This window comes from Ailuropoda melanoleuca, chromosome 11 (assembly GCF_002007445.2).
Source record: "Ailuropoda melanoleuca isolate Jingjing chromosome 11, ASM200744v2, whole genome shotgun sequence".
Classification (NCBI taxonomy): domain Eukaryota; kingdom Metazoa; phylum Chordata; class Mammalia; order Carnivora; family Ursidae; genus Ailuropoda; species Ailuropoda melanoleuca.
This window is the reverse complement of record NC_048228.1, coordinates 92,594,546-92,621,706: the sequence shown is the minus strand read 5'-3', so window position 1 is coordinate 92,621,706 and position 27,161 is coordinate 92,594,546.

Here is a 27,161-nt window from a genome sequence, read left to right as displayed (position 1 = left end):
CATGGTGACCTTGCCATTCTTCCATCGAAGTAAGGAATATATGTCTTTTCTCATTGAACTTGGTTGAACCTTTGTGGCTTGCTCAATAACATGGAGTGTAAGTGAAGCTGCATGATTCGAAGATAAGTCCTAAAGAGCAATACGGCTCTGCCCAGCTAGTCTCTTGGGATATTTTCTCTTGTAAAGTTACTTTGCTCTGAGGAAGCCCAGGCTACATGTATAGTCTGAATACACGTTTCAGCCAACAGGCCCAGTTGAAGTGCCAGATGACGGCTAACAGTAATCATCATCCACATGAGTGAAGAAGACTTTGAGAGGATACCAGCCCCTGTAAGCATGTGGTCACCACTGCATGGGATTTCCTGATCAGCCAGGCCCAGTCAACCCTTAGAAGTGTGAGAGATAGGGGCACCTGGGTGGCGCAGTCGTTAAGCGTCTTCCTTCGGCTCAGGGTGTGATCCTGGCATTGTGGGATGGAGCCCCACATCAGGCTCCCCCGCTATGAGCCTGCTTCTTCCTCTCCCACTCCCCCTGCTTGTGTTCCCTCTCTTGCTGGCTGTTTCTATCTCTGTCAAATAAATAAATAAAATCTTAAAAAAAAAAGTGTGAGAGATAATAATGAAATTATTGTTGTTAATTTAAGCTACTAAATTTGGGATGGTTTGTTACATAGCAATAGATAAGTGGACATTTATAATCATAAATTTATAATTATATGTGGCAGTGATTTTTCTTTCTCAATGAAACAAACTAATGGTGCATCTTATAATAAATGGCAACTCAGATAAAGAAAATATATTAGTATTCTATTTTCTCTGTCTTGTTAACTCCTCTTTTGCTTTCGATGTTCCAAAAAAGTGTTGTCCTATCAGGATTGTTGGTGCTTTCCCTGGAGATTTTATACCCTTCCTTTATTGTAGTTTCATTTTTAGTGAGATTATTGGGAGAAGTGGTTGAATATGTTCAATCTGCTGTGTGTAGCTGTACGCACCATATTGTCCATAAGGTCCTAAATCTATAGATATAGTTGCAGCACTAATCCTAAACACAGTGCTGTGCGGTTTTGGTTTGTTGGTTTGTTTGTTTTCTTGTTTGCTTTTGCATTACTATCCAGGTCTTACTTCTTTCCTTTAGTGTTACAAGGTTAGTGGTTGGAAACAATTAGTTAAAGGAAGACACTCTGCACGAATAATAGAAATATAACCAAAAATGGACCAGAATTCCTTGTGGAGTGACAACAAAGAAGTCAACATAACTTTCTGATCCTTAGTTTTCATAAGCGCAAAGTAGAAATGTTAGTTCTAACAGGAATTTCAGGTGATAATTTAATGAGATAATACATGTGAAACTTATACTTAATACATAGATATCTCTAATAAATTTTGTCTCAATATGAATACACTTAATATAATTTCCTTCATTATTTTTAGTGGAACAGTTATAAATTAAATCTTAAAAAGCACGAATTATTCCTGAACTATTAATCATTTTGGGTTTTTCAGAATATTTTATGTAATAATCTCTCCCCATGAATGTATTTAAGCATGGGTTTGCTTTTTGTCTTCCCCACATTCATTTCCTTCCCTTCCAGTAACAGAAGCTCGATTTCCTTCATTGGCTACAATCTTGATAAACTGACCAATCATGTGGCTCAGCTTTCCCATTGGCAAAAGGTACATAAATAATCTAAACTAGGCCATAACTAAGTTCTCTTCCAGAAATTTGAATATCAAACTGAGCAATCCAGGGATTAAAAATGGTCAGATTTCACTCATCTCAAGGCTAGCACTTTGAACAAACTGCCCACTAATTCTTGTTTCTTAGATTCCTGGAACTGCCTTATCTCCCCTTGGAGATATGTTTCAACTCTTCCTTTGAGTCACTGAACAATTCTATCTTCTTTCTAATAGATTTCCGGTTTTGCTAAAATTAATCGGGGTTTGTTTCTGTTGCGTGCAACCCAAAGAATATCAATTGGCACACTGATATTCTGAGAATTCATTTCTAACAAAAAGACAAGCCATATTTGAAGATAGATCTGACTTGATACAAATGAGGGTAGTTTAACCAGCTTATAATTTTCCATGTCCTTTCCATAAAATATCTCCTTATTCTCAGAATAGGCTGTTCTTACATAAATTAAAGCCAAATTTATTCACTTTTCTTATCTTTAAGATTTCGACAAATACAAGGATACATAAGGATGTACTCGGGAATACATGAAGGTAAAGTTTAAAATAGAAAAGATCAAATGGTTATACCTTGAAAGCAAGATTTATTTCAAATATATTAAGATAACCAAAATTGCCTTCATAGGACAGGTCAACATATTGAGTATACTTATTTAGAATTCTGGTTGGAAAATTTGCTGTGATACATTAAATCAACATATAATTTAAAATTCACACATATCACTTGGAGGTTTTCTCCTTCTACTAGCATTTAGTTGGTATGGTGGTAAACTGAAGCAAGTCCTTTGTGAACTGTTGCTTAAGTAAAGCATTGGAGACACATTCATATGATGGGCCTCTGAACACTTTGCCAAATTATGATTATCCATAAACAAAGACCAGAAACCCAGAAAAAAATCTATTAGTATTGCCATGCCTTCTTAAAGCTCTTCCTTTGATTATTTCTATTGCTACCCAGAGTCATATTATTACCAGCTGATGGGTGGCACAGATGGCTCAAAGCAGAGAGGTTTGTTTCTGTCATGGTTTGCATTATTTCTTCGTGCCTTTTCTTACAGAGTTTTGGTGGATTTCAATTTATTTTATTTCTCATGTAATTGTTTCGCTGTTTTTGTTGTTGTTTTTCTTAATTAGTCAGGGTGTGGTTATATGTATAGGGCCCTTGCCTGGTTCTCACTGAACTCATGGGACCTGAAGATGACTCTGTTTATTGCCCTTCTGCTGTTTGTTTGGGAGATGCCCTGAACCATTTGGGTTTCACCATGGGGCAAGAAGCTGGCCCTGAGTTCTGAGATTCTCAGCCTGGTATCTGAGCATGTGTGCATAGAGTATCTTCAACTTTCTAAGGGTTTTACAGCTTTGGTCTTTGTCTTATCCTCCTTCCCACTTTCACCCTTTCTCCCTCCCTTTCTCCCCATCCCCTGCTCACTCACATATGCTCTCTCTCTGTACACACACACACAGAGTTTTCACCATTCATTACCATTTTGATCATTACTATGTATAAGAAAAGTTCAGTTATATAAACAGCGAAACTATTACCCCGAACTTGCCTACTTCAGATTACTTTCCAATTTCTACGTGTGCTATTTCTGTTGGTTTTCTTTTCTGCTCTCTCATTAGCCTTATGAATTCCTCTGCTCTACTACAAATCTTCAGCTTGCCTAGGAATTTGACTGCAGAAAATCGTAACAGAAGCTTTAGGCCTCTCCTACCTGCATGAATCCATGGGAGGTGTTAGGGAGACTTCAATGACTCCATCTTTGCCCTGTTCCCGTGATCTTTGATAGAAATTTTCCAATGCCAGCTAGCAACTCCCTCTGATTTCTCTCTCCACAGACTTTCATCTCTTTTACACTTTAAGAATCAATTTTAGGCCCTAGGATTATTTTATTTCACCTTCCTGAAAGTTTCATTTAATATACTCTGCTTTTTAAACTTTATATGTATTCAAAAGTTCATAGGCAATGAATCTGTAGAACATGTGCAGATACAGTATTTCCATGTAGTTTCCACCATATCCTTTATATGTGAGAGTCAGAATTATATTTCAGAGTAAGGACCAAAGGGGCTTTTAGGAGAATGGTATTTCATTAACTTACCTTCTGGCATTTTAACTGTTATCAGCTGTACAGTTTAGTTTTATTACAACAGACATTATTGTGATAACTTTTCCTACTTTATCTTTGCAATTTATTGGAGCAGTTAATTTCTCAAAAAGTAGGAGCATTTTTTCTCATTAGAAATTCCTTCATGGCCTCTTTGATACATGTTCCTTGCTATTTAGAAGAACTGCTGATAAGTGATTTTGACTTGTATCCTCAATAATGTGAGATGTTTAACAGAAACTTGGCAAACCACTTAGGGGCTGAAGCCATTTCTTAAAACCAGCCCCAACTGAATAATTTCTGTCCCATTACTGCCACCAACATTCAGAAAGTTCCCATATAGCAATGGCCAGCCAAATATACTTATGAACTTCCTAAGGACAAAGTTTTTACTTTGTTTAATGAACCACTTTTTTCCCTGAGATTATTGTTTCTTCTTTTAGTTTTATAACTCCAGCATTTGACAGCATTGAGCTTTAAAGATGAAATCTATTAGCTCAAAGTAAGTGGGAGAGATTTCAATTATCCAATAAATATGTGCTCTGTATAACTCCAAACCATGCAACTCAATCATCCAAATTATCTTCTTTGGCCAAATGAGCCAGCAAAAGCCAGTCTCCTTTTCTCTTTCATATTAAAACTACTCTGTCTGCACAAATATTATCTCTGGCTTCTCTTTTTATGTATTTCTCTATTTTCATATATTTTCCTCTCTTTTGGACTTTGATTTTCCTGTGTTTATTTGTCCAGTTGTTTCCTCACAGAGCTCTATCAAGATAAAGGAGGAGAATTTACATCTGAAAACATGACTTAAACGCAACAGTGTTCAGGAAGTGTAGGAAGTGGTAAATAGGAGACAAGGAATAGACAAGAATCTGGTGATATGAGTAGGACAGGTACTAAGAAAAAAAAAAAAAGGAAAGAAAAGGTTGATATTGACTGTAATGAAAAGATGACAGACTATTTTAACCAGCCGAATTTAAAAGCTGTTTGTAGACATTCCTCTTCAGATTTCTGTTGTGTTTTTCTTTCCACAGGGAGCATTTCTCTTATAAACCTGCAGACTGAGTGGTCCACATTCAGAGCTCCAAGATTCCATCCCCTTCCTTCTGAGTTTATAAACAGTTCTCACTGGTGAATCTTTATGTCCAGTTCGGTAAGTCAATGTTAATTAATTATATGAGACTAACAACAACTCCAATCTTCCTGGATGTCTACCATAGGCCTACAGAGCTAAAGGTATTTTCCATACATTATTTTTTTCATTCCCTTTTGCAGTCCTTTAATGTAATTGTTGCCCCGAGTTTATAATTGAGGAAACTAAAGTGAGAGAGGTAAAGTAACTTTTTTAAGATTACCCAGGCACCATGCTACCTACAGGTCTTTGGATTTAGGTCTTTTTCACTCTGTTCTACCTGAATGCTTTAAGATGGTTTTGTGTGCCTCTTCTGCTCTATCACATGTCCACTATCCACCAAAATTGGATCAAGATTGTACTCAATGTTTTCCAATTTGGGACAAAAATAATAGCTTTGGTGCTTTGCTTAACTGAAGTTGTAACTTACCTTTATTTCATTGAAAGCTCAATTTAGGCTGTCACTCATATTTGTAATACAAAGCCCACTTATTAATAACATTATACTTTTTTCCTAAGGTTTGGTAATTGGGTAATTTTTGCCTCTATTACGTATGTCCAAGGCACTGGGTGATAAACAAGGCCCACAGAGTTCTGCTGCAACTAGCTGAAACACTAAGATCCAAATGTAGAGAAATGAAGTAAGTCATCAGCTGAGCATTGGTGAGTTTTGTAGGCTTTTTCAAAAAAGATGAGCTTCAAGAATGCTTCTTGAATATTAGGTAGGAAAATGAACCTGGCCTTTGGGAAGGCATGAAACAACACCAAAAATGGAGTTTGCATGACACAAAAAATTTCAGAGGGACAGTGGAAGGAAAATAGAGAAAATCAGAAGGGTTAGGAAAAAAAGAGTTCAAGAATCACCCCGTTTATGAAAGACAACGCAAAGGGGGTACTGTAGGTTTAGGAAGAATAAATGATTGATTGGCAGAATGGAGACAAAAGCAGCCTTGATAGCATTATTCTGAATTGCTAATGAAAAGCCTATACAACATCCAAAGCCAGAGCATTCCCAAGTGGCTGCCACACTGAGGCTGTCTGAGTTTTGGGAGGAAGAGTAAGGAGTGGTTCAGTCTTTAATTCCACACATCAAACCACAGAGCACTTGGACAAATCTTTATGTCTTCATAAAGTTTTGAAGGTCAAAGCTAGAAGACTCTTTAAGGATTTGTCTATTACGACTCCATCATTTAGCAGACAAGGAAACTAAGTTTCATTGGGTCAAGTGATTTGACTGAAATCACAATGGGTGTGGATTTTAAAATGGAACACTTTACTATTTAGGCTACTCTCTAAGCTCCTGTAACAAAGAATCTCTAAAACTTACTGACTCAATTAACACTCCAGGGAAGGGAGATTGCAAGGTCATCTGGGGACTCTGCCACCTTCAACATATGGCTTCCACAAGTTATCTTCAGCATGTCTAACCAATGGGAAGTACAATGTTGAACTTTACCGGAGCCTTATGATTCTGGAAACAGTGAAGGTTAAGAAATCCCTCTGACTCCTTTGTGTTCTGAGAAATGGGAGACTGCAAAGAATCACTGTTTCCAATAAGACTTACATAAGACTCGTGAACACCCCTCTTTTTACCTATGCAGAGCTAGACACAGAATTGAAACTCTTATTCTTTGCCTCATAGATAATTAGTAGAACTGTTTATTCCCAATGATCAATTGGAACAAAATATTTGCTAACTAAACTTTGGTTGAGTTTTTCTCCCCCACCCTGGATTTTGACCCACCCTCAACCTGAGCCAGCATACATCCTCCTCCTGGGAATAAGCTGGCCTCAGAGGAAGGCATTCTCTACTGTGCTATCAAATCGCACAGCCCTTTATCCCGCACTCAGTTCCTTCTAGCACTGGGGTTTGAATCTGGGTCGGCTACATAGCTCTATGATCTACATCAAATTTTACCTTATGTATCAGTTTCCTCATTTAAAAATAATGATAAAAGTAGAATCTGCCTCATAGAGTTTGGAGAGAAATGAGAAAATGCAGGTAGAATGCTTAGTCTACTACCACCATACGATAATCATCATGAATGATAATTTTCCACATAGAACAATGCCTGGTATTTTGATATCCACCACATTTCAAACTTCTCACAATGCCATAGTAACAACATTAGAAGGCTATTATTATTATTATCATTTGACATAAAAGGGATCTGAGACTCACTAAGATTAAGGAATTTGTCTCAGATCAAACAGAGTAATAGGGTAATTTCCATCTTTGTCATCGCCTTCATCTTACATCATGCAATTTCCTGACTTCTAGAGAACATTATATAATTAACATGCCATGATTTTAACGGGAAAACACTCTTTGTTTTATTGAATCACTTTACTTAAATGAAATATAAAGATACACTTGTCTAATAATGCATGCAAAAAATAAGAAATATTTTACTTAGTTTCTCAAAATAAATTATTGAGCAACAGATATCTATGTAGACAGTTCCGTTGAAGGTTTTGAATCTTTTTTTCCTGGTCAACCAAACCAATGTTCAGTATGAAACAGCCAAAAAAGATGTGCTGAATGTGCTGAAAGGAAAGAGGAAAATATGGCAGGACTTTTGGGAAAATGGTAATCAAATAGGACCACAGAATAAGGGAGTTGTAAATGATCTTGATGCTGTTATGTGCAGAGGCAAAGACTTCTGTTTTGTTCTTGGATTAATGATGACTGCAGACATTCTTAAAATTTCAATTTTGTTATTATCTACTTCAATTCCATCTAACTTGTGGGAAAGGAACAACATGTTAAAATGGCTTAGTGGGGGATTTGGGGCTGCTTTTTTTTTTTTTTTTTTTAAAGATTTTATTTATTCGACAGAGATAGAGACAGCCAGCGAGAAAGGGAACACCAAGCAGGTGGAGTGGGAGAGGAAGAAGCAGGCCCACAGCAGAAGAGCCTGACGTGGGGCTCGATCCCACAACGCCGGGATCACGCCCTGAGCCGAAGGCAGACGCCCAACCGCTGTGCCACCCAGGCGCCCCTGGGGCTGCTTTTTTGATGAGTTTAAAGAGAAAACTGAGGAATCAGTACTTTGGGGGACTTAAAAAGCAAACTTTAGCTAACATAGAAGAGATAAACATTCAAACTCTAAATACACTGTGGAGCTCTTTCACGGTATCTTTAGGATCATGGTGAGATTGTGGCACTATAACAGTAAGCATAAATTGAAAAGAGATCATGATTTGAATACTGAAAAATATTTCTAATTAAATATGCATATTTGATCTGCATTAAACTGTAGGATTCATGAGGACAGGAAAAAATTTGTGTGCATGTCTGTCTCTATCCATTCATCAATCCATCCATTCATCTATTTATCCATCCGTTCATTCATTCAGCAAACATTTAGAGAATTCCTATTGTATCTGTGCCATTGGCTAAATGGAACATAGGGATGAGGACACAATTTCTTCCTTCAGAAAGCCACAGTCTACTTGCAGATACTCATACACACAACACACAGTGACAGAAACCAACTGTAAATGTGTTATAAGGAGGTACAGGAAAATTAAGATAAGCATTTAGGGGAAATGATTAATTATGACTAAAGGATTGGGTAAGGCAAGTGTTTAGTACAGTGGGTTCCATGGTGCTGATAAACAACAACTAATTACTAAATAATTGAGTGAAGGAATGAACACTAAAAGCCATACTCATTCAAGGTGCTTATTTCAGGCTTGACTGAATTATTCATATTTGGTATTTTTTTAAAAGTCAGACCAGATGATTTCCAGGTCTTTGAAGAGAGCCAATTCAATTCAACAGAATTTGCTTTCATAAGGTCCTTGTTCATAATGCTTCATTGGTTCTCCTGGAAGTTGACTGATGGTCAGACCTTCTCCGCAGGATGAAACAGTCAGGAGCCCTGTGCACGTTACTGAGGTTATTAAGGATGTATGTGGCGGGAAAGCAAATAACCCCACGTCAAGTTCCCAAAACATATTTTCCCCTGGGAACTTTTTCGTATATTGACCCTCCTACTCAGTAAACCTACACACATATACACACATGCAGTACACACAATTTGAAGCCATTTTTTATGGGAAGGTTTTTGTTTTGTTGTTTGTTGTTGTTGCTGCTGTTTTTAATCCCAAAGCTAGAGAAGGTACTCCTCCTAGGTGCTCTTGTATACTTCCTCTCCTATACCATTGGTGACGCTATTCAGTTTTATGTTTAACTTTCATGATTATAAATTCTATGAAAGACAGTGAGTCATATTCACCATTATAACCCCATTGCCTCATGTAGGTCTTGGCACATAATAACAGGACAGTAATTATTCATCGGTGGAGTAACCAAAAAAAAAAAAAAAGATAAATGAGTGTAATGCATTGCTGGACTAATCTTCCCTAAGAGAGCTCTGACCATATTATACCTCCACTATGAAACTCTCTACTGAATTCCAAATACAGTTTAAACTCCTTTGAACAACAGTGAAGGTCTTATGTAATCTAGTCCACATTATTGCTCATTCATATGTCAAAAATTCCAGCAACACTGGCATCCTGAAAAACTATTCTTGAAGACATTGCACATTGCTCTTTCTCTTGGGCTTCATATCTATCTGACTGTTGAAACTTTACCCACCTTTCAAACCCAGTGGAACTGCTTCTTCCTGTAAGGAGACTTTCTGATCCTTCCCTAAGCTGTAAGAATTGTTTTCTTTTTTTTAACTACCCAAAGCTTTCAACAGACTGTCTTACAGTTTATCACAAACCACACTGAATTATATTTGGATTTTTAGTGCAGATTTCATCTCCTTTTAAGAATGTGAGTTCCTGGAGGGCAGGGATTGTATCTTTTTCATCCTTATAATTACCACAGGGAAAGATAAATGCAATTTTATCAGTATGCAAAAGGAAAACAAACATTTCAAAAAGATGGAGTTTATAATACCTTTTGATTCATTGTCCAAGCGGCCATAGATTAATGTATAATGAAATCTTTTTTTAAAAGATTTTATTTAGGGGCACCTGGGTGGCTCAGTGGGTTAAGCATCTGCTTTTGGCTCAGGTCATGATCCCAGCGTCCTGGAACCCAGCCCCGAGAGGGGAGTCTGCTTCTTGCTCTCCCTCTACCCCTCCCCCCACTCATGCTTTCCTTCTCTCTCTCTCACAAATAAATAAAATCTTAAGAAAAATAGAAGAATAAAAGATTTTATTTATTTGAGAGAGAGAGTATGAATAGGGGGAGGGGCAATTGGAGAGGGAGAGGGACAAGAAGACTCCCGCTGAGCATGGGGCCTGAGGCAAGGCTCGAGGTGGGGGGACGATTTGGGGTTGATTCCAGGACCCTGAAATCATGACCTGAGCCAAAGTCAGTTGCTTAACCAACTAAGCCACCCAGGCACCCCTATAATGAAATCTTTTAATCCATCTTAAATTATTTTATCTCTTCCTTCTTCAGGTCTATTTTAAAAATAACTGATAGTATCAAGTCACACGATTCTTGAGAGAATCAAATGAGATGGATGCATGTGAAGTATTTAGCAAGTGTCTGGTCTATAGTAAGCAGTAATTAAACATTATTTGTACTTATTACTACCTTTATTACTATTATTACCATATCATCAACATTAATTATATTATAATGCACTTGGGTTGACATTTCAAAGAGAATTTGAGCATGATCATATTGGATTTTCAATCTTTTCATTTTGTATTAATTTTTTCAAAGACTCATATGTTGTATGAAGTCATTATCATCAAATCCAGGGTCCCATGTCTGACTAGGAGGACTGTATGATTCTTGACTCCATAACACTTGGGAGATGCATGCTTCACTGAAGTGCCATTGATTTTCAACTAAAGTGAAATGTTTTCATTTAATGCTTTCTTAAGAGAATTACAGTGGAGGTTGGAGAGAGTTTGGCTTTAGAGAAATCCATTATTAATTTTACATGGCAAAATTGGGATTTATATATCGAAATTTAAATTCAAAGGTCCCTTACAGCTGCTAAATCAAAATGTTGTTCTAAAATTATTTGTCTTTTCTTTCTATGAAATGAAAATTCTGTTTTGTCATAGACTTGTAAATCGCCTGCTTCACTCAAACAAGTCTTCGTGTTCGCTCTGAGAGAGTACCACCTCTTTGTTTAGCATATTAGGTATAACCTCAGATTTCTCATCTTTGTAATTTTTTCTGAAGAATCTTAAAGAGCTTTTATCAGCTTAAAAAATCCTTATCTCTAGCCCTCCCTTCATGGTAAGAGACACATTAAGCTAAGCCAGATATAAAAATACATTCACAGTCCACCTTGAGTGGGGCCCATTAATTCAGTTTGTCTTAACTAAACACTAGCCTTAACTCCAATGACTTTCACCTTGAAGATTTCTAACATGTATTGGTGTGTCCTCAGAAGTATGCTGAAGAAGCTTCAGTCCAGGGCAACACCTTTAAACCAAGATGAAATGAATTTAAGAACATACAACTTTAAAACAAAAAACAAAACTTACCCCTGTCTGTACACTGGCTTACCCATTAGGGAGTACCATAAAGCTGGATTTTTCATTGTTAGGCTCTTTCTAAGTAATAGGAGTTGTTTGTTTGTTTTTTTATTTTAAAGATTTCAGTTGAATGTGATCTATTTTGTCCATGTGTGCATAGCTTAAAGGCAGAAGGAATTTTGTTCAGACTGCTGTCTCCCGTCTTAGTCCCCAAATTTTCCCTTGGGCTAAATCAAGCATAGAAAATTTTTGCTTAAATGCATTTTTTAAAGGAAAAGTCATAATCAATTGGGGAAAAAAAGGCATCTGATAATGAAAATGGTTTTTTCAGGCATAGCGATAACATTTGCTGCTGTGCATTCTATAAAAAGCCTTTGGATTCCTATAACAGGGACAGCGGTATTGCTTTGCTTCCTGCTGCTGATTATAATTTTAAAGATGGAAAATCTAGATGTTCTATTTTGTCCTATGAAACAATCTCACTCTGTGGTCAGCCTGGTGTCATATTTATCTGGGACCAAAGTTTTCCTAGGCAGCAAGAAAGTACGCATCATTTGTTTCTTCAAATATTACTATGCAACTTCTATTCTTGGATCTGGGATACAGTAATTAAAAAATTCTGGCTACTTGCAGGTTGGGTATGTAAGTAAACAGTTAATACATCGTGTGGTTGGAGTTACATTTGATGTTATACCCAGAGCTATGGGGATGTGAAGAAAAGAGAGCCACATCCATCTTGAAAAGGAATTTCAGTCTTGTAGAGTCTTCTAAAAGATAGAATTCTTGGCTATGGTTATTCATTGCCTTCCTGCCTAGAATGCAGGATGATCAGACTGGATGGTGCTCTTTGGGGTTAAAAAAAAAGAAAGAAAGAAAAAAAAGGTTGTCTATAGAGTCAACAGGCTGCTTCCTTTGTGTGCCTGAATAATTCGGATCTGAAGGCAATTTTAAATGGCATCACCAAATATTTTGAGCCAAAGTGGCATCACCAGGCATTAGGCTTTAATGATTAAAGATCAGTAGCACAGCACGGACGTTATGTGCATGTTTTTGGATTCAGGCATTTGGGTTCCTATCCTGTCTAACCCCAGTTAGCCGTTACTTGGGCCGGTTGCTTAACCTCTATACAAGACTCAGTTTTCTCATCTATAAAAGAGAGATTATATCACCCGCCTTAAACAATTGCGAAAATTGAAAAAGACTGAATACATGTGAAGCCTTACATAGTATCTGGCATATAGTAAGTCATTAATATATGGTAGTTCATGTTATTCAGATGTCAGTAAGTATTCATAGTACTTTATAGTTTACAAAGCACATCCTACTACTATTTTCATTTATTTAATTTTTAGCACAACCTAAGTATTATTATTTCCACATTATAGATGAGTAAACTGGAGGTCAAGGATAAATGGCACACAGCTAGAAGGCAGTAAGAGGGAATGGAGTCCAGTCCTTGAGGGCTGTATTGGGCTATGCTCTTTCTTCCCAGTATGTGAAAGCTGAGTCTGTGTGGTTCATGACCACAGAGAAGAGCAGGTTTGCATTAAAGATTATCCTTGTCTTTCCTAGCCATTATTTTTTTTTCATTAGCAAAGTTAAAGGCTGACTCATGGCAAAAGATGGGGATGGGCCTTTTTAAAGTAAGTCATAAGTATTAATGCAACAGCCTTTAGTAAATTACTGTTATTTAAAATTCTTTCTATGTACCTCTAGGATGTGTAATAGCTTGCCTCATTTATGTTTTTTCTTATTCATTCATTCTCAGTGGACAAAAATTCTAATTCATTCAGTCTCTCCTGACACATTGTACTTGGCAGGTAATTCGTAATAAGCTTTAATTTTGAAAATGAACATTTGTCATTTGGGACCGTCATTTAGATGGTTTAAAAACACTGAACCCGCTGTGCAAACATCTGGAAAACTTGATGATAGGGGATTGTTTGCTGCAGTCAACATGTCTACCAAGTAGATGACAGAAGCAGACATAGGAAGGTCTGTGGTCAGAGACCACCAGTAATGGTGATTTGTCTAGGAAGAGGGAGATAAAAACGAAAAAAGTCATTTTCCAACAACTTGGCAAGTGCATTTGCTATTTTGGACTAGTTGCCAATTGATGCTTTAAACCTGTGATCCAGTGTACTGTTAAATATGAAATCCGTACACAGAGACTAATACCCACGTGAAGACAGACGTCTGAGGTAAATTTGGAGATGAGGAAATTGATGCAAAATGCCATACTTTGAAAGTAAATCCTTTGGGAATTGTCAAATGCCAGTCAGTTACTTGTCTAAGTCAGCTTTCTTGTGAAGACTATAAAACCAGGAACAAGGCTCTAAGAATTTAGAACACAGTTTCTGTAGTAATATATGCAGATAATCAGAGAAGTAACAAGAAGGAAAATTATGATTTTAGTTTTAAAATATGATAATCTATTCTTCTTTAAAAAATAATTGATATCACAGGACCTAAAGCCGTCTTGTACACCATCTTTTCTGATAAGCTCCAGTTTTTAAAAGACTGAAAACTTTAGGGGGATTCACAAGGGAGATTCTGGACTTTATTTTTTTATTTATTTTTATTTTTATTTTTTTTAAGATTTTATTTATTTATTTGACAGAGACAGCCAGCGAGAGAGGGAACACAAGCAGGGGGAGTGGGAGAGGAAGAAGCAGGCTCACAGCGGAGGAACCTGATGTGGGGCTCGATCCCATAACGCCGGGATCACGCCCTGAGCCGAAGGCAGACGCTTAACAGCTGTGCCACCCAGGCGCCCCAGATTCTGGACTTTAAATCCATAAGTATCAGAGACTACTTTTCATAGTAATTGAAAGAGGTCGACAATGCCTTTACAAAGCATTCTAGGACTTACCTTGGAATGGGAGGTTAGGTGGGCTGCAGAATCTTATAGAAGCATGTCTCATATATCACTGTAAGATAAACTAGATATACCTAAGTTATGATTGCTTTTAATTTGTGGTGAGGGACAGACATTTAAACATATATTTTGCAAATTACGATATACACCTGCTTCCTCAGAGGGACAGTTAAAACAGAGTATCCAACTGCCAAATAGAACTACAGTCTTCATTGAGGAGCTGGCATTTTGACTTGGTCTTGAAGAAGGCACAGGAATTTGTCTGAGGAAGGGTTTTTTTGGGAAAGTGGATAGTATAAGCAAACATGGTAGGCAATAATTTGAGGAATGGGGGAGTTTACTCTGGTTGTGAGTCCAGTGGGATTACTGGGTCTCTACTAGTTCCTTTTGGTAGTGAATAAAACAGATCCCAAATTTTAGGGAATCGGTGACTCAAGGGAATTTCTTTATTAGCTAACATTGTGTGTGTGGTTGATGGAGCGTGTATAGAAGAGGGCTATTTTTGCCATTTCTCAGAGGTAGACTTTACCAAAATTCAAACTCCCTAGTCAAAGTAAAATTGAGAAAACACTTTTGAGAGAGGAGAATAAAAGCAGATAGACAAAGGAAAGAGTTATGCCTTTGAGGGTAGATATTTTCTGTACCTTGTCCCTTTAAAAATGCTGGGATAGTCACCCCTTCAGAAGAATTAATGTATGTTCCAATGGAAGAGGTTTTTGCAAATGTTTAATTCATTATTCCATTTTCATAAATGAGGAAACCAAGGTCCAGAGAAGTTGAAAGGCTTGTTCCAAGCCACAGCTATTTGCAGGTATAAAGGGGAATAGAACTCTTGGTACAAAATTCTTTCCTTTAAACTAATTACAGCTTTTAGACAGATCACCCCTGTATGAATTAAGTGGTCGACTGATGTTTATTGATTGCTCTACAGCGGCTCCATATTGTGCTGGGTTCTACAAGGAATGCAAAACAAAAGGAATATATAATATGGAAGCAATGCATTAAAATGCTAGAAAAATAAAGTAATCAAGCAATAGAGAATGAGACCCTGTATTAAATCTTGCTATTGCAGAACCTGATGTTACCAAACATTCATTCAGGTAAGGGTGGACACCTGAAGATCACAGCCTTGATTTTTAGGTTATCTGATATAAGCTGTGAATGAAAAGTAGATTTTATTTCCCATGATCATTCCAGTTGATTTGCCATGTCTTCCTAAAGCACTTTACTGAGAAGGATTTTTATCCTATTTGACGTCAACAGAAAGAAGCACCATGATCAATTAGTAATGACTGTCATGGCATAGTAATGAGAATCAGGCCAGGGTTTCTCACATATGGTTTAGATATTCTAGGGCATCTCCAAATAGTTTTAAGAAAAGTGTCAAAGACATAGCCAGTATAGTAATAAACATCTTACAGTGTACCTTTCTTCAAAGATCAAAGGTTTCTCCAAACTAGAGCCGTGAAACTGAAACAGAAAACCATACTTCTTACTCCAGAGAAAAAGTTGATGCCAAAAGGTTATGTAAGCATCACTAATGTGCTTACATGGGACGATATTGCTGCCAATTATATTACTATCCTGACTATATTACTCAGATCTTAAGATGATGTCACTCTGTGTGTATGTGTATATCCTATGACAGGAGACCAGAAAAGAAAAGAAAAGATCTAGGCTGATTTGAATAGAAACTTTGGCATCTATATGCCACTCACCTGAATCATTTTTAAATCAGACTGTCCTTCAATCTTATGATTCAATCTAATAGCTAAATAGCTAAATGCATTTTGTCAATGCCGTGGATACTCTCAAAGTCTTTTAAAAGATGGTCTGGGCTCATGAAGACTGAATTAAAAGATTCACTTGTGGTGGCTTTAAACCACATAGGATGACTCATCATATCGGTTACATCTACTTGTGCTGAAGTTTGTCTTGAGTAACTATTGTGTTAAGTGCTTTCCATAAGTAGCATTCATGCAAATCTATTTTTTTCCACATCATTAAGGCACTTTAACACAAAGGAGTAGAACTCTACCTTGTAACCACATCCTGAGTTTGTTTCTCTATAGGAAGATTGCTTTGTGCCTGAAAGCTATACAGGATATTTAAAGACTTGCTCAAATGATTAAAATTACCCGCATTTATTTTTCCTGGCAGCCCCAGCCCTGTGCTTTACCTGTCATTCAACTCATCTAAAAGCTGAAGAGAAGGGCTGAGACAGAGTAGAAATCCTGTCACATGACATCACCCTCCCCTCCAATCTCCTTTTTAAGATTTCCTGCAATTGTCATTTACATTGAAGCCCTGTAATCTGGCCTGCAGGTAAAGAATTGCTCTTTTGTGGAGAGTTTAATTTCTCTTCCAGGTCAGAAAACAAAGATTTTGCCAGATATCAGGCTGCTTTCAAAAATATTTCATTGCCAGGACTTTCTAAGCAGGAGATGAAAGCCAGAAAGCAAGGCACTCCCTGAAATGTTAGTACGATATGAAGGTGCCCTTAAGGAAATGAACAACTTGGCTCTCAGGTTCTTTTGGAGTCCAAAGCTTAAGCATTTAACAGCACCCACACTTATGACATCTAAAGGGAATTGGGGAGCAAATGGCAGCGATTCAATAGATTCTAGAAACATTCATAGAGCGTTATTAGGCCAGGTACTATATAGGCACCGGGGATATGAAATTCAGTTAGACTATGTCTCAGGCTGGTAAGAGCAACTGATGGATCAGTGATTATAACAGAAGTACACTCTCAGTATAGGTGGAAGGGATTGAAGGGCGGTTTAGAGTAGGACAAAAGAAAGGGAATAGAATACTCTTCTCATGTCTCATTATATTCAAGTCTATTTTGATGACATAAGTATAGACAGTGCAGTGCAGAGAAATTAGTACAGACTCTGTAAGAAGTACACAGTCAAATCACTGCCTATCTGTATGATGTTGGGTTGGGAAACACTTAGACAGTAACTAGAGGATACTTTCTATGTTCTTCGAAATAGAGTCCATTGTCTTAAGACCATGGAGGATAGTGGGACACCTGGGTGGCTCAGTCCGTTGAGCATCTGACTCTTGATTTCAGCTCAGGTCATGATCTCAAGGTCGTGGGATCAAGCCCTGTGTCAGGTTCTGCACTCAGCGGGGAGTCTGCTTGGATTCTCTCCCTCTGCCCTTCTTCCCCTAAAAGAGATAAATAAATCCTAAAAACAAAAAAACAAAAAAACAAACAAACAAAAAAAACCATGGAAGATATCAAGATTTAACTGAGAAAATGTCATCCATATTTTTAGTCTAATATCTTTTATTTTATTTATTTATTTATTTATTTTTTTAAAGATTTTATTTATTTATTTGACAGAGAGAGAGAGACAGCCAGCGAGAGAGGGAACACAAGCAGGGGGAATGGGAGAGGAAGAAGCAGGCTCCCAGCAGAGGAGCCTGATGTGGGGCTCGATCCCAGAATGCTGGAATCACGCCCTGAGCCAAAGGCAGATGCTTAACGACTGAGCCACCCAGGCGCCCCTAGTCCAATATCTTATTAAATTATATAATCTGCCATTCTCTTTGAATTTATTTTGCAGTGATTGTGAATCTCCTTATTTTTTTTATCTTGCTTATAATTAATTTACTTTATTGGATTACAAAACAAATGAATATTTGTCTTGAGATGTTCAGAAAACAGAGAAAAGTTCAAAGAAGGAAATTAAAGTAATCTAAAATCCTACCATCCTACTATGTAGACTTACTCATGGTTAACAATTGGAAACATTTTCTTCTGTAATTTTTTATAATCTGCTTATTTTTATAAAATCGATCATATCATGATTTGTTATACAACCTGATTTTTATTGGTAGAAGAATTCATGCTTATAATTTTTTTAACCAGTTTCTTATGGTTGACTCACTGTTTTTTTTTCTTTAAATTTCTTCACCAACATCATCTTTCCTTATGAAAGAAGGAGAACTGATATAGCATTGCCAATCAAAAGAGAGGAGCCAATTCTATGCATCCCAGAAAAAGAGCTACAAACAAACTTCATAAAACCCTCAACTAATGGCAATATACTTGAAGCCAAGGTCCATGTCCTGTATTTTATATTCTCTGCAATGGAAACTGCAGACCAGGTAGCCATGGAGGAGCTCATCTAAATTACTAAGAAATTTCAGAAAGAAAATTATAGGATATGAAATGAACTACTTAGCAGTCACTGTGCTAAACCCCACTAGGGATTCCAGTGTAAGTCATGCTGAAAACATGACAATGATTTTACTTTGAAATAGAATAAAATCTAAGGGTTTTAATAGGGGAAATAAGATTATTAATAATGATGGTGTAATAGTGACAGTTATGGAGTGCTTTTATGTATAAGGCATTCTGATTTATATACATTAGCTTATTTACCTACTACAACCTATTGTTCTTATCCTCAGGTAGTAACTGGAGAAACTGAGACACAGAAAGAACAAGTAATTTGCTTAAGGTCACACAGGTAGTAAAGGGGTGGAGTGCTTGGAATTCTCTCCATCCAGATCTTAACTGTCTTTTAGGTCTCACACCAAGTGTTATAAGCCTCTGTTGTAGACACCTTTTATTATGAGACCCTGGCTTATTTTCCTCAAACTAATTATCACTAATGCTGCTATTTTCTCCCTAATTTGTTTATTGCCTATTTGCTTGACTGAAATGTAGCCTCTATAAAGGCATGGACTTTATCTGTTGTGCTTATCACTATATCCTCAGCACCTTGAGCAATATCTAGTAACTATCTGGTGATCCATAAATATCTTGTTCAAAGAAAGAATACATGGGATAAAGGGCATGGGGTCCGCCCTCAAAGAATTGAGAGCCTAGTCAATTCTAAAATACGCACAGAAGTTGAATTTGGTAAATGGTGTTTTTGAGAGTCCTTAAGAATTGTAGTTCTATGAAGCAAAGGGGAGACAGAGTTCCTACCCACCCGTGGGTGCTTAGCAAAGGGCCCAGGCAGAGGCCGTGATTAAGTGGGGCCCTGGACATATAAATTGCTTGAAAGAGTATCTTTAACTTTGTCCCAGTTATTTAAGCCCAGCCCTGGTGATTCAAGAAATGAAAGAGCGCCCCTTCAAAGAGAGAGCTAGGAAACCCCATAGCCTTGATAAAAACACATCAAATGAGATGCTAACGCCCCACATTGATCACACTCAGAAAGCCTGACTGAAGATGTTTATCCTAATCCTCCAATCCAGACACTTCCTGAGATATGGTCAGGAGGGCTAATTACTCCAATACATAAAAACAGAAATGCTCTCAACCCAAACAGCCAGAGAGATCTCCATTAGCAGCAGCAGCAGTAAACCCTGATGCTTCATCCTTGGTGAAAGAATAAAGCAATGTCGGACCAGTGACAGCAACATCTATAAAATCCAAATTGGATTCCTCCCTTGAAAATGAGCCACAGACTTCATCTCTCCCCCGATTGCTGCATATTAACAAACATGTAAAAAAATCCAACCGGGAGAAGAGATTTTCCTTGCTTTATTAGACTTTAAAATCACCCTGGACTCAATCTGGCTCCAGAAGTGAATCCACAACTGCTACAAAGGGAATGGATGGAAAAACAAATGACGTATTTAAGTTTCTATATCAATCCATCAATTGAAAGATGAAAAGAAGCATAAATGGATGCCTTCAAGCAGGAAAGTGAGACAAGGACTCACATCTCATAGCTTAATAGATACTAGGATCAGTTACTCTCGGGGCTGGAGCCATGCCCAAGCTCAGGGTCTCGGATAAACCAAAGAGAACTGGACTATTGAGACACCACACTGGGCTGGATTTCTTTGTGGCATTGAGATCATTCATGTAGGGGCTAAAAGAAAGAGGTTAGTCACTCATTAGTGACCCAGCACTCTAGATGCCTCTGTGGAGCAGTTCTTAAACTGTTTTATTGATGGTCTGATAGAGTGCTGATTGATAATAACACACAATATAGAAAACAACATGCCTGGTTGATCATTAGAATGTGAATGCCAAGGAATAAAGAATTACAATGTGCTTAATTCAATTATATATTTTTTTCTGTTACCAGAAATATATGACACGGTTCTAGCCTTGAAAGAGCATACCATCTTTTAGTAAAGAAGAATATAGATGTGCAAATCTTAATGATCTCCTTAATCTTCTTAACAAAGAGATTCTTGATATTTCTAAGGAATGCCTCCAGAGTGTTTCTCCAAATCAGGCATACCACTGGAGCATATAAAGCTGCCCGGTTCACTCGAATGCAGTTGAATAACTCTGACCTGCAGGATCTTAAATCCAAATTTGCACAAAACTTGCATGGCATCACCATACAACGAACCATGATATCATCGATATGCCAAAGTTTGGACTACAGGCTCTTATTTGTGTTCCTTAATGCCTTATAATTTGAAGAAGAGTTTTTAAAAATCTAGATTCAGTTATAAAGGCTGCCCTATGCTCACAAAAGTTAATATGCACTTAGCTACCTTATACTTGTCCTTCCTAGACAAATGTTTTCATGAAGACAATTTTACTCCAATACAGGTCTGATTTGTTTTTAATGAGCACTTATTTTCCAACCTGTACTCCTTCATCTCACTGCACCTCTTAAGTCTAAGAGGAAACACTCCAGGAGCAACATGAATTCAGTTAAAAGATACTGAGCTTCTATTACCTTCCAGGTATTGTATGGAATACACAGAAAAACACTCCTGCTTTTATAGAAATGATGCTCCATTGGGGGAGAGCCAGCCTTTAAACAAGTAGATAAAGAAATAAGCAAGAATTTCACACAGTGATAAATGCTTGACTGAGACACAGAATACATGACATGTTAGAGAATGGCCAGAAGGCTGTTTTTATGAATGGTCAGAGAAGACTTTTCTAAGAAGTTGACATTAAGATCTGAATTACCAGGTGGATTGAGCCATCTTCAAAGAAAGGATAAGAGCATTTAAAGCTAAGAGAAGAGCAAGTGCAAAGGCCAAAAGGAGGGACAGACTTTAGCTTCCTGTACAAAAGAAAAGAAGTCCAATGAGAGAAGGGGAAGGATGCTGTGAGACAGAGTTAAGGATTTAAGCAGGGATTTAGAAAGGGGTCCTTCAGGGCTTTAATCAGAATACGGAGACCGGGTTATACTTTAAGTGAGAGGAGAAGCCACTGGAGATTTTTACACAGGGAAATTACATGATCTGACTCATAATTTTTAAGAATCACTCTGGCTTTATGTTGAGAATTCATGGCATGGGGGCAAATGTAGAAGGCAACAATTGCAAGGGTCCAGGAAAGAGATAATGAAGGCTTGGACTAGGGTAAAAATGGCAGAGTTGGTGACAAGGAATCATATGCAGGATATGTCCTGGAGATAGAATACAGGCATTGCTGGTGACTTCACATTATCTAAAACAATTTTAAAAATCTTAAATGTTAAGTCAAATTTTACATGTGGTAGGGGTTCAACTTTTAGAAATTTATCTAAATTGGGCTAGTCCAGAAAGATGTGTATACGGACAAAAATATTCATCACTTTCAAGGTAAAATAAATTGGGAAACCAGATGGGGAATTTTTAGATATCCCTCAAGATGAAGGTACTTTGATAAATTGTGGGTAAAATATTATACAGTTATTATTACTGGTGGTGTGAGTTTACATTTATTAATATCAAAATAGATCAGTAGCGTATTGGGTGAAACAGTAGGTTAAATAACAGTATACGTACTGTTAAAAAGAAAAAAAGAAAATTGAATATATACACATATGCAACATGTGCACAGAAAAATGTGGAAGGAAACACACAAAACTATTTCTTATTGATTTTTATGAGTGCGTGTTAAATTTATCATTTAAAAATATCAACAATAAATATATTTCTATTGGGGGAAAATGGGTATCCAATACCTACATTAGTACCTTCATTACCAGTGGCTTTATTTAAACTATTTGTGTAGGCTTTTGATTATCTAGGTGCCAGTTCTTTGTTAATTTAAGTTTTCTTAACTTCTATGTGTCTGCTAAGTAGTTAGTAGTTTGTCAACTTATACCAATGCTTTTAAGACCATGCTTTGAAAACAGAAGTACCAACAAAACACCATCTGACAAGACTCTTTAATGATATTTAATGGTGAAAAAGTGAGCACTGAATTTTTATTTCTTCAGTATGATACCCATGTTTTCATCAAGGACTTTTCATGAAATGGGAGCACCAAAGGTTGTCATCTGTGTACATTGGGACTTTTGTCCAGCAGCCTATGCCATAACTTTGCTTTACTGACATTGTCAGATTACACTAAAACCATCCTGTCCACAAACCTTTATACTGTTTAATACTTTGCTACTCAACAACATACAGAAATAGAATATTATAAATTCTAATTATTTAGATTGCAAGATTAAATTATTCCTGATACTTCACAAAAGTCCTTGTGGTAATTATCCCCAAACTATAACAAATTATTTTCTGAGATCCTTTAATTTATTCATTAATATAATTTTTTTCTTTCTTCCCTCCATTATTTTACCCCTTCTTTCCTTTCTTGTTTCCTTCTTTCTTTCCTTCCTCATTAATTGTTCAAGCACTCATTTATTTATTCACTTGATAAAGAGTTATTGAGTCTTACAAAATACCAGATATTACCTGATGCTGATGGTACAAAATGAGTATGAGAGACAGTTTTTCCTCAAGGAACCTAGAGCCTATCAAATGCATAAGCCAGAAAATAAAGCTATAAAAACAACCATGATGATGGTGTGATTTTTAATATTGATAATATTGATTTTTAAAAAATAAAACAGGAAACCTTAAAAAAAAAAAAGAAGCAGCATTTCCCCTTTGCGGGGCCTACATCCTAGGTCTTTAGAACTATGGTCAGTATGCTCTGGGTTAAGAGAATTTGGTTCAAAAATTTGAGAAGTTCTCTTGGGATGGGACCTGCATAATGTCTGGAAAGCTGAATGGGCATTACCCAGGCAGAGGTGTGGCATGGATCAGAGGCAGGAGAGAAAGGAGGCATTCAGATGGAACAGCATTTCCAGCAAAGGCAGAGTACAAGGAAATAGCCTGGCACCTTCAAAGGTTACTTACATTGAGGACAGCTGAAGCATAGTCAAGGTCAAAAATTGGTGGGATGAAACTAGAGAGGGTATTAGAAATTGTTCCCAAGACTAGACAGGGCTCCTCTAGAACATACAGGAATCACAGTTTCTTCTCACAGGCCCTACTGCCACATTTAAGGAGTTCTAGGCTACCTAATGTTGCTGCTGCTCTCATAACTGGAAAGTTACTCAGAAGGTCTTATAATAGGGTAATCAGATGCTGAGGTTGTTTAATCAGTATTGCAGAGGCCATTTATGCCTGGAGATTTATGGAATAGTGCCTGGAGTTTATTGCTCTCAGGGCCTTAGTCTCAGTCTCAGATTCAGGCAAGGGGACACGGCCCCGGGCCCTAATTTTTAAGAACCTCTTCTCTGGCTGTCCTAGGGTCATACTCCTCTCCATGGAGTAAGATCTAAGTAGGACCTAGGGAACACCATGACCACACAAGAGCCCAAAATACCACCACTGCCGCCCCCAAAATCACAAGTACCTCAAGTCCTGGGATTTCCTTCCAAGTGGTCCCAAATCCTTGTTTCAGGATGCACGTATGCTGTCCTCAAGAGGTGTCCAAGGGGCAGCTGTTTGCAGGAAAGGGGGTTGCCTGGGATCAGGGCAGATGAAACATAGGGATGCATCTGGGTTGTCAACATATAAACATGTGGGACCCCTAGCTGTAAAAGATGGGCCCAGGAATGGAAAAAGAAGGGGCAGTTTGTTTCTGGACATAAAGGATGTTACCAGAGGCCAGTGGTAGAAAGGGCCCATTTTTCTGGTGTAGAATTCTCAGAAGTCTGTGACCTGAAAATTTGAACCTGGCCATAGAGGTTATTATGAGGGTATGTCCATCAAGGAAGGAAGATGGTTTCAGTGGCATGCTAGAGCCAGCTTACAAAGTCTCAGGAGAGGTGACTGCTATCATCTTTTCTAAGCCCCATTTTCAGTGGTGTCATGTTGGTTCCTTGAAACTGGCCACAACGAATATTCATACCATAGAAATCAGCAAATGCTATGAATTAGCATCCCCTTCACTTCCCCACCCACTTTAGAGACCCAATTGTTAAACATTTATTCTCATACCACTGCACTAAATATACTTTATTTAATGGCATATGAGTTTAACATAAAACTTTTAAACTTTCAGACATATGGTATGTAGGTCTCTATACTCTGTGAATGTTTAGGGTAAGATTGTCTAGGATTAAGGCTGGGTTGTTGCATAGCTGCTTAAACTCACTGGGCAATATATGGTTATCTCTGAGTAAAAATTCTTTCCTGATATTATATGCTGACCACAAGTCTATGATAAGACTCACCCTCCATTTCTTCTATTCCTGTAACTTAACCATTTGGGTTATTGGAAGGTTGTCAGGATATATGATATTGAGAGAACGAATAATCAGATATCGGTTTTATGGGTTTAGACCCCTCCTCCTTTTGAGACACAGAAAGAAGGTGCCCTTTTGAGCTCTCTAAAACTCAGAAGTAACCAAGACCCTATTATAAAATTTTAAGGGATATGGTATACCACAATAAGAAGCTTATTTTGTGTGGGGTGCATTCTGGAAGTCTTAATATAAATTAAGACATCTCCAGGCTTGTAGTCTATGATTCATATTTCTATTTTGAGTCCAAGGAACATTTTTTTTAACTAATATCTTGAAATGCAAAGCTAACTGAACCTACGTTAATCTGTCCATAGTTGGTTTTCCATATTTTGAAATATATTTTTATAAACATCTAGGAAAGTAATTAAAAAGGATGATTTTCTTCCCTCAGTCCCAGAAGTTCTGATTCAGCAGGTTTTGAGTGAGGTCCAGAAATTTGAATTTTCAACAAATTTCTCAGTAGTTTTTGATGAACATGGATAGTACTTTGAAAATATTAACTCCATCAAAAGTATCTAACTAATATCAAATTGTTAGAAGTCCTCTCAGTTATTTGGTATCATAGAAATAAACTGACCCAGGGGTGCCTGGGTGTCTCAGTTGGTTAAGCATCCAACTCTTGGTTTTGGCTTAGGTCATAATCTCAGCATGGAGTCTGCTTGGGATTCTCTTTCTCTCTCCCTTTTACTCCCCCAGTCATGCTTTCTCTCTCTCTCCCTCTCTCTCAAATAAATAAATAAATCTTTAAGAAAAAGAAATAAACTTTATCCATTCATCAGTAAGGACATCTTGGCTCCTTCCACAGTTTGGCTATTGTGGACATTGCTGCTATGAACATTGGGATGCATGTGCCCCTTTTTTTAATTATGTCTGTATCTTTGGGGTAAATACCTTGTAGTACAATTGCTGGGTCATAGGGTAGCTCTATTTTTAATGTCTTAAGGAAACTCTGCACTATTTTCCAGAGTGGCTGTACCAGCTTGCATTCCCACCAACAGGGTAAGGGGGTTCCCCTTTCTCCTCATACTCACAACACTTTTTGTTTCCTGTCGTGTTAATTTTTGCCATTCTAATTGTTGTAAGGTGATATCTCATTGTGGTTTTGATTTGTATTTCCCTGATGGCTAATGAGTTGAACATTTTCTCATCTGTCTGTTAGCCATTTGTATGTCTTCTTTGAAGAAGTGTCTGTTCATGTCTTCTGCCCATTTATTGACTGGATTATTTGGTTTTGGGGTGTTGTGTTTGAGAAGCTCTTTATAAATCTTGGATACCAGCCCTTTATCTGATACGTCATTTGCAATATTTTCTCCCATCCCATGGGTTCCCTCTTAGTTTTGTTGACTGGATAAAGAAGATGTGGTCCATATATACAATGGATTATTAATCAGCCATCAAAAAGGATGACTATCCACCATTTGCATCAACATGGATGGACCTGGAGGGGATTATGCTAAGTGAAATAATTAGAGAAAGACATTTATCATATAGTTTCACTCATATGTGGAACATAAGGAATAGCACGGAGGACAACAGGGGAAGGGATGGGAAAACTCAATGGGAAGAAATCAGAGAGGGCGATAAACTGTGAGAGACTCTAGACTCCAGAAACCAAACCGAGGGTTACAGAAGGGAGGGGCGGGTGGAAAGATGGGTTAACAGGTGATGGGTATTAAGGAGGGCATGTGTCGTGATGAGCACTGGGTGTTATATTCAACTAATGAATTGAACACTACATAAAAAACTAATGATGTACTACTATATGCTGGGTAATCGAACATAATAATATAAATAAAAATAAATAAATAAATAAATAAATAAATAAATAAATAAATAAATAAATAAAAAGAAAGAAACAGACCTAAACGCATACATTTTGGCCAACTCACACTGATACCACAGTTCATAACACATGAAATAAATTGTGTTCCCCTAAATTCATATGTTGAAGGTCTAACTCCCAATGTGACTATGTTTAAGATAAAGCCTTTAAGGAGGTAATAAAAGTTAAAGAAGTGTCCTTATAAAAAGGAAGACATTACTAGGAGTGTGTACAGAAAGAAAAGGCCATGTGAGAACACAGTGAGAAGGTAGCTGCCTGCAAGCTAGCGAGAGAGGTCTTACCAAAAACCAACCCTGCTGGCCTCAACCACCTTGACCTTGGGACTTTTAGCCTCCAGAACTCAGAAAATAAATTTCTGTTGTTCAAACTACCCAGTGTGTGTATTCTGTATGGTAGCCTGAGCAGACTACTACAACAAGCTAAGATATTTTTAAAAGAAATGGCAAGCAACCAATAAAGTCAATATGATGGTCTTTAGTATGATGAAAATATTTTATCCACAAACTGCGTTCCATCACTATAGAAGACAAATGTTTAATTTCATCACACTCTGAGAAGAG